Genomic DNA, 7,495 nt, shown 5'->3' with positions numbered 1-7,495 from the left:
TCCTCCTCCTCCTTGTCATCTTTGCTGTTAGCAGGGAAGCCTGGAAACAAGGCAGGAACTGTGTCTTCCTCTAAAAGTCCCTCAGCATCCTACCAAGGATGCCAGCTGAATGGAGACTTCTGATATCTGGTCCTAACCACAGCAAACTGTCCAAGGTCTCTTCTGCTTTTTATGTGAACCTCACTAAAATGCTAATAGCTGTGAGAAAGAGGCAGAGATAAGGGAAGCCCTGTGCATGGTTTAGTGGCTGGATTGAAATCCTACAGCTCTCCACTATGCTGTCCTTTGTTCCAACAAGTTGAGAAACATTGAACCTGCCTCATTCTGAGGGGGATGAACGTTCTATCCTGGAGTCCTGTTTGCAAGGAAGATGTGAGAAAAGGCCTGAGAGAAAGAACCTTGGATTAGAAGTTTGATTACCAGACTTGTCATTGGTACCCAGACCACTGTGCCCTTTTCTGTAAATCAAGCCTGTCGAGTCAACTTCAGAGAAACTGGGGAGCCCTTCCCACCACTGATTCTATCCTGGCTCAGATGGTCTTCAATCTGCAGGTGACCTCATTTGCAAATAATGTCACCTTGATGGACTATACTTTCTTCTGCTTCAGGGGAAAAAGGGATGGCCTGTTCTGTAGGTGTCTAAGTGAACAATGTCTCTATAGAAGTAGGAGAAGTGAGACCGGGGAGTACATCCATCCTCGCTCTGCCATTAAATCAGAGCAGATGGAAAAGTAGCTGTGAATCTTCTCCATCAGCTTTCACTAGAGACAGGTTTTATTGCTGCCTTGTTGATCGCTAACAGACGACATCTTTGTAAATGCTCACATGGTCCGACATCACTGATGACTGTAATGTCCTCATCTAGTACAAACATAGATGTGAAACTGCTTGGGAACAGGGGTGGGGGCTTGTCGTTCTATCCTGATCCCCCCTTCACAGAGCTCTAGAGTGTGTTCGAAGGATGTAGGACAAACACGTAATTACTAATGATAATTACTAATGAGCTTGTACTCCCTGAAGGCATTTGGTGCCTCAGTGGGTGACCTCAACTAACCCTTAATTAATAAGTAGTGCATCGGCCCATTTGTAGATGTAAGGACAGAAGGACCTCAACTTGGGTTGAGCGGAGGCATCTTCATAGATGCCAGTGGCACCCTGACAGCCTCATTTTCTATCTGTGGTACATGTTGTGCCTGAAGGGCAGGGATGTGCCAGCTTGAAAGCAAGAATGAGGATTAAAAGTCTAAAGATGACGCCTAGAGAGGGAGGAGGCAGACCACGGGGTGCCTGAGGAAGAAGGCTGCTGTGAAGAGGAAAGCTTTCACACTTGAGTGCCACAGACCTCCATCCTCACCCGGGAACTTTCCAGAAATACAGTCTTATGCTCTGCCCCAGACCTGAAAGAAAGGAGTTGGAGGTGAGGCCAGGAGACTGTTTTAATAAGCTTCTAACTCCAAGGGACCTGGCATAGGCCACCATTCCAGAACCACCGCCGGGAACAGCTGGAGAGACAGATTCTGACCACACTGTCCCAATATTCAGCTCCCTTGTATGTTAAACACAAGGCGGTGTCTGTGTGGTCAGATTCCCATCACAATCACTTCTTCCTACCTTCCTTAGTCTGTAACCTGAGCCCTGCCACTCAAGTCCCTATTTTCTGCCTGTGTAATGTGGTTAATGACACCAAACTCCCATATTGGGACAGCCAGACAGCTGTGTAATTAGTGGTTGGAATGCATCTGGAGCCTAGAGAGCTACATAAATACTGCAGGGTAATAACCATTTTATGGCCTTAAATGCTGCCTGCAACTTGAAGCATTTCTTTCCTGAACGGTGAAGTTTAAAGTTAACTTAACAGTTTGATATTTGTACTTATTTTTGATACATTCTGTAGCCTGATTGACGTACTTTAACTCCTAGAGAATGCAGGGAATGGGGAGGTTTTTAAAAAATCAGTGTCTTCGGAGAAGACAGCCTCGGAGAGCATCTCATCGCTGTCAGGCACAGCATCTGCAGAGGTTTGGAACGGAAACGTGAATGGTGCTCTGTAGGCTCAGAGCCCATTAGGGCCTGTGGTGCTGCTCAAGTGTTTGGAATTCTAATGTTGCAAACTGTGAATCCGTTTTGTTTGAGTTTGTTTGGTTTTTGTTTTGGATGAGAGCTTGCCACATAGCCCTTGGCTAGCCTCATAATTATTGTAGTTTGGGCTGGTCTCAAAATCATGGCAATCCTTTTGATTCTGTCCTCCTGAAAGTATTGGGATTATAGCTGGGGTTCTGCTTCAAGCTGCGAATCTTTAAAACAAGCCCATGGTGGGCGGCCTTGTTTCTGTATGGCTTTGTGGTGGTGACTCCCCCTGTCTTCTTCAGAATGCAATGGTTTAAGCCATATTTTCTGCCTGACCATTCTCCATCCAACTTCAGCAAACACTTCCTTTTTTAGACAAGACTCTGTGCCCTGCATGTTCGCTCTCTTGAGGGTAGGAACAAGCAAGTGCATTGTGGGTTTTTTTTTCTCTCCACGTGAAGTCTGAATGGCCAGAAATCACTCAGATAGAGACCCTGCAAAAGCATTTTCTTTGAGAGTGTGACCAGGGCTGTATTTCTGTGGTGAATACAAATATGGATTGATAGTCAAAGAAGATAAATGTATCAAAGAGGCCACTATTCCAGCCGTGTGGTATGAAGGGGAAACTCAAATGCCAAATAACCGTAGTTTCTATTTCGCATAATATGACTTTAATATTAGAACATAATTACTGGGCAGGAAAAAACCTCCACCCTTTTATTATCATTTCCTGGAATTTCAAATTACACACTGTTGCTGAATTAAAAAAGAGAAAAGAACAGCAAAATAGAGATTGTCCAGGCTCAGATCAGCACACTGATTTATATACTAAATCTCAAGGAGCAGGCTTGTTTCTCTTGAGCCTTCTGCTGTGGAGAAAAGAGGTCACATGCTCACAATCACCTAAAATAGCAAGTTGAGACTTGCTTTCATCATTGGCGGGGGAACAAAAAAAGAAGTTCTACCATTTGTTAAGAAACAATTTGCCATAAAGTTAACGGCTGCTGTCATTTCTGAAGCAGCAACCCAAAATTCTTGAGTCTTGGTGCTCAGGATGGCCAAGTCACCTGTGAGCCACTGTGGGTTACAGAGTACCTGGGAAGTTTCAGTGAACCGAGGAAAGCCTTCTTGTAGTTGGTCCAACTTTACAACTGTCTGGAGTTGCTCATTGCAGACTGAGAAGTGTTTCTTTCCAAGTCCAAATAAGTCGAAATTAGTTGGACAGTGGACTGTAAGAGCAAACGGAGTGGGAGGAGACACGTGGTTCCATCTCTTTGTAGAGTCCAAGTCTCTGCACACTCCAGGACTGCTTGCACAGAGCTTGCTGGACTGAAATAGCGGTCTGCCTGCTAAATTGCAAGGCCTGACAGCTAGCAGAAGAGAAGAGGGTAACTCCTTCTCATCTTCCTTACCAGTATTAAGCCTTCAGATAAGGCAAGAAAAATGGCCAGCCATTCGGACAGTGCGCCCTTCATGATAGAACATGGTCCAGCTAGAGATATTTTCTCATTTTTTTTATTACCCATCTTCCTTGAGCTCTTTTTTTTTTTTTTAAATCGGGCGTAAATTATTGGTTTGCAACTTTTCTGAAATTGCTCTAAGGAGATCAATAGAAAGTGGTGAGGAAAGAGGGCATGATTTCTCTACCTTCATCTCTCTGAAAGCCAGCCACTCTCGACTTGGGTTTGCTTCCTGCCACATTGGTAATAATTAATGCAGAGTGCACACTTTATCTGCAGGAGCTTATCAAGGAATAAGTGCATTCAATCATCGCTTGGGTCCCCCGTAAACCATTGTACTATTACACTATTTGGCCGGCAAGCCTCTGCAATAAAGAAAATGGCTTGATTGAAGTAGATAATATGCTTTCCTCTTGCTACATTTTAAAACAGAGACTGTTACTTTTCAGAAAAAGGATATTTTTTTTTTCTCAAAGGCTCCACTGACAGTTTCTGTGGTTCCTCTTCTGGAATTTCCCTAGTCACCACGGCCCGCACCGAACACGTCTCACCTTCAGCATCTATTGATACAAAGTTAGATTTTTATTTATTTTTTAACACTGTGATCAGACCAGAGTATAACACCTCAAAAGCAAACATAGTCTAAATGTCTTTATGTCCTACACCAGCAGCTTATGAAGTTGCCACAAGAGCCTGTGTAGTGTTTTGTCACATGTTCTAACCCGTTTCCTATTAAAACAGAGCATTCTCCTCTACCCTCGGTGCTCCTCAAAAGGGGCGCGGGCGGCAGACAGCGGAGCCGTTGGGGCTGGGGTGTGGCCGCCATGGACCCGTGGCCATGGCTGACCGCGACGCTGCTGGTGCTGTTGCTGCTTGTGCAGCTGAGGTGCACAGCCAGGTTCTACGCCAAGGTCGGTCTCTACTGCGTGCTCTGCATGTCCTTCTCCGCCGCAGCCTCGATCGTCTGCCTGCTGTGCCACGGCGGTCGCACCGTGGATAACATGAGCATCATCAGCTGGTTTGTTCGGTCCTTCAAGTACGTGTATGGCCTTCGCTTTGAGGTCAGCGGACAGAAGAAACTGGAGGTGGATGGTCCCTGTGTCATCATCTCTAATCACCAGAGCATCCTGGACATGACGGGTCTCATGGAAGTACCCCCTAAGCGCTGTGTACAGACCGCCAAGCTTGAGCTAATGTTCACAGGGCCTGTGGGCCTCATCATGTACCTTGGGGGTGTCTACTTCATCAACCGCCAGCAAGCCAGAACTGCCATGACTGTGATGGCCGACCTGGGCAACCTCATGGTCAAGGACAACCTCAAAGTGTGGATCTATCCAGAGGGTACACGCAACGACTATGGGGACCTGTTGCCCTTTTAAAAAGGTGCCTTCTACTTGGCCATCCAGGCCCAGGTACCCGTCATCCCTGTGGTGTACTCCTCTTTTTCTTCCTTCTACAATGTCAAGACGAAGCTCTTCACCTCAGGAACAATCAGGGTACAAGTGCTGGATGCTGTCCCTACCAATGGCCTTACGGATGCTGATGTCACCAAGCTTGTGGACACTTGCTACCAGTCCATGAGGGCCACTTTCCTACAAATTTCTGAGATTCCCCAAGAGAACTCTGCCATTAAGGAGCCTGGGGTCTTGCCAACTCAGTAGCCCAGGCCACAGGGGCAGGGGAGCTGGGGAGACAAGTGGGAAGCAGAGGCTGAAGGATGGGTAGAACCATAGCCTTCCGCTTAGCAAACATTACCGTATCCTGCTCCCCTGCTGGCCTGGCTCTCACCGGGGCCTGGAAACACGAAGCGCTTACTGGCATAGGCCTCAGACCCGGGACCCTGTGTAACTTCCCACCTCAAGCCTATGCCTCCAGAATCCAGTGTGGCCATCCAGCAGGTGGGCTGACCCACAAGACCACAAGACACCTAGGAGCGGGCAACACGTTATCTAAGGCCCATCATGCAGAACAAACATTCAGAAACCAGGTAGTGGCCTGCATCAGGCCATCATGAAGAGGAGGAACTTGGTCTCCCAGTATCAAGGAAGCCTGGTTCACATAGCACCAGAGGGCAAAGCCTGCCACCCCCACCGTCCGACGGCCTTAGTCACAAATCACTGCTGTACTTGGTTCTTTTTTTTTTTTCTTTTTTATAAATGAACTCTCAGAAGTGAAAAAAAACAAACAAAAAACAAACAAACAAACAAACAGAGCATTCTGGCTCTGCCTGCCTTAACACCATAAAGGCACACCAAGATGTAATATGTTTGATGGTCTCTTTTCCAAGGTGAGCTGCCCTCATGGCCCAATGTCACATAGTGAAGTACTTCAATCTTGGCTTATATGATATGGTCCAAGTGTCATACATACCCAACAGGTCCCTTTGCGCCAGTGTTACTGAACTGGAGGAGTTCATGCCAGCACTGGGTCGTTTTGGGGGTACTGGGAATCGACCATCACTCCAAGAAACTACCACAGCTAGAGATTCTTGGTCTCTGGGACAGTCTCTCCCAGAATGGGTACTATTTATTTCTATTTATTTCATTTAATAAGAGTTCGTTCCTGAAGATTGTCTTTGTGAAACTGGCTTTTAGAAGTCAATCTTAGTTAGCAGTTGACCTCGAGGAGACAAATTGTGTTCTTAGACATTGTGTGTGTTTGTGAATGCTTAAGAAAAACCCAGAAATCATTTAATATTTCCACCCATGTAGTTTAAATTCTTGGGAATCTCACAAATGCAATTCTGTGAATACATGAAGAAAAGAAAATTGGACCATGAAACTGAGTCCTTGCCTTAGCTCAGAACCCAGCATGACAGAGGGTGGGCTCAAAGCTTCTGTGATTGCATCTAGAAAGAGCAGAGGTACAGACCAAGATCTCCTGATGTGCTTGGAGTAGGATAAACACTTACTACAAAATGCAATTCCTCAGGATGAATGTTTACTCATTGTCTCAGTCTGACCCACCCTCATGCAATGGTGACAGTTGGGAATCAGCTTGCTGTTTTGGCTGGTGGGCCTGCAGCTTTCTCTTCAGTACTGAGTGGAACAGATCCAGAGCTGTGAGAAAGTGCAGAATAGCAATGATCCTTCCCTCCCTTTGTGTAGTGTGTTCGACTGGTCTATAAAAAGTAAGTAAAGGTTTACCATAAAAGTAGGTGTGCAGTCGCGCAGGTTCAGGTGTGGCTGCAGTGTTTTCTATGATCCGAGTGGTGACAGAAGATACCTGCCAGGGTCCCTCAGGGCACAGAAGACACAATCAAATGCAGTGTTGAAGAGAAGTTGATGAAGGGTCTAATGACAGGAGTAGGCAGGTGATGAGGGCCAAGGGAATTTGAAGCATCCAGGTGTGCTCAGCAGTGAGAGGCCTGTGGGGATAAACAGGCAGCAAGAGGGAGCTGGGTTTGGGACCCAGGGGATGCCTAGAGCCCCTGGAGAATAGCTAAGACTAGCATCAGGGAAGCCCGCATCTGCTGCCTATGTTGTAGCACATTGCCATGAGAACACTTGCAACAAGCCTAGGCATCTCTCCTTGCCTTGCTACCCACGGAGAGAAAGGTAGCCGGAAGCTAGAGATGATGGGACCAAGTAGTGAACACATGAGGTCAGTACAGGGAAGCTAGTGGCATCAATGCAGTGCAGCTTGTGAGGCCAACACAGACCAGCTAGTGAGGTCAATGCAGTAGAGTTAGTGAGGCAATGAGATGTGACTAGTGAGGTCCATACAGTGCAGCCAGTGAGGTCAATGCAGTGCAGCCAGTAAGGTCCCTGCAGTGCAGCCAGTGAGGTTAATGCAGTGCAGCCAGTGAGGTCCATGCAGTGCAACCAGTGAGGTCCATGCAGTGCAGCCAGTGAGGTTAATGCTGTGCAGCCAGTGAGGTCCGTGCAGTGCAACCAGGGAGGTCCGTGCAGTGCAGCCAGGGAGGTCCATGCAGTGCAGCCAGTGAGGTCCATGCAGTGCAGCCAGTG

General features: G+C 47.0%; 1 protein-coding gene and 1 pseudogene across 1 annotated transcript in view; both read left to right on the top strand.

The window, feature by feature from the left end:
• The window catches only part of Chn2 (chimerin 2), a 270,333-nt gene that overhangs the window by 111,519 nt on the left and 151,319 nt on the right, over positions 1-7,495 (top strand). The gene's annotated exons all lie outside the window — the stretch shown is intronic.
• Positions 4,352-5,188, top strand: LOC114613164 (annotated as a pseudogene).

The sequence above is a fragment of the Grammomys surdaster genome, unplaced genomic scaffold, assembly GCF_004785775.1.
Source record: "Grammomys surdaster isolate TR1022 unplaced genomic scaffold, NIH_TR_1.0 126197, whole genome shotgun sequence".
NCBI lineage: Eukaryota > Metazoa > Chordata > Mammalia > Rodentia > Muridae > Grammomys > Grammomys surdaster.
The sequence above is the reverse complement of the archived record's forward strand: the minus strand, read 5'-3'. Positions and strand labels throughout refer to the sequence as shown.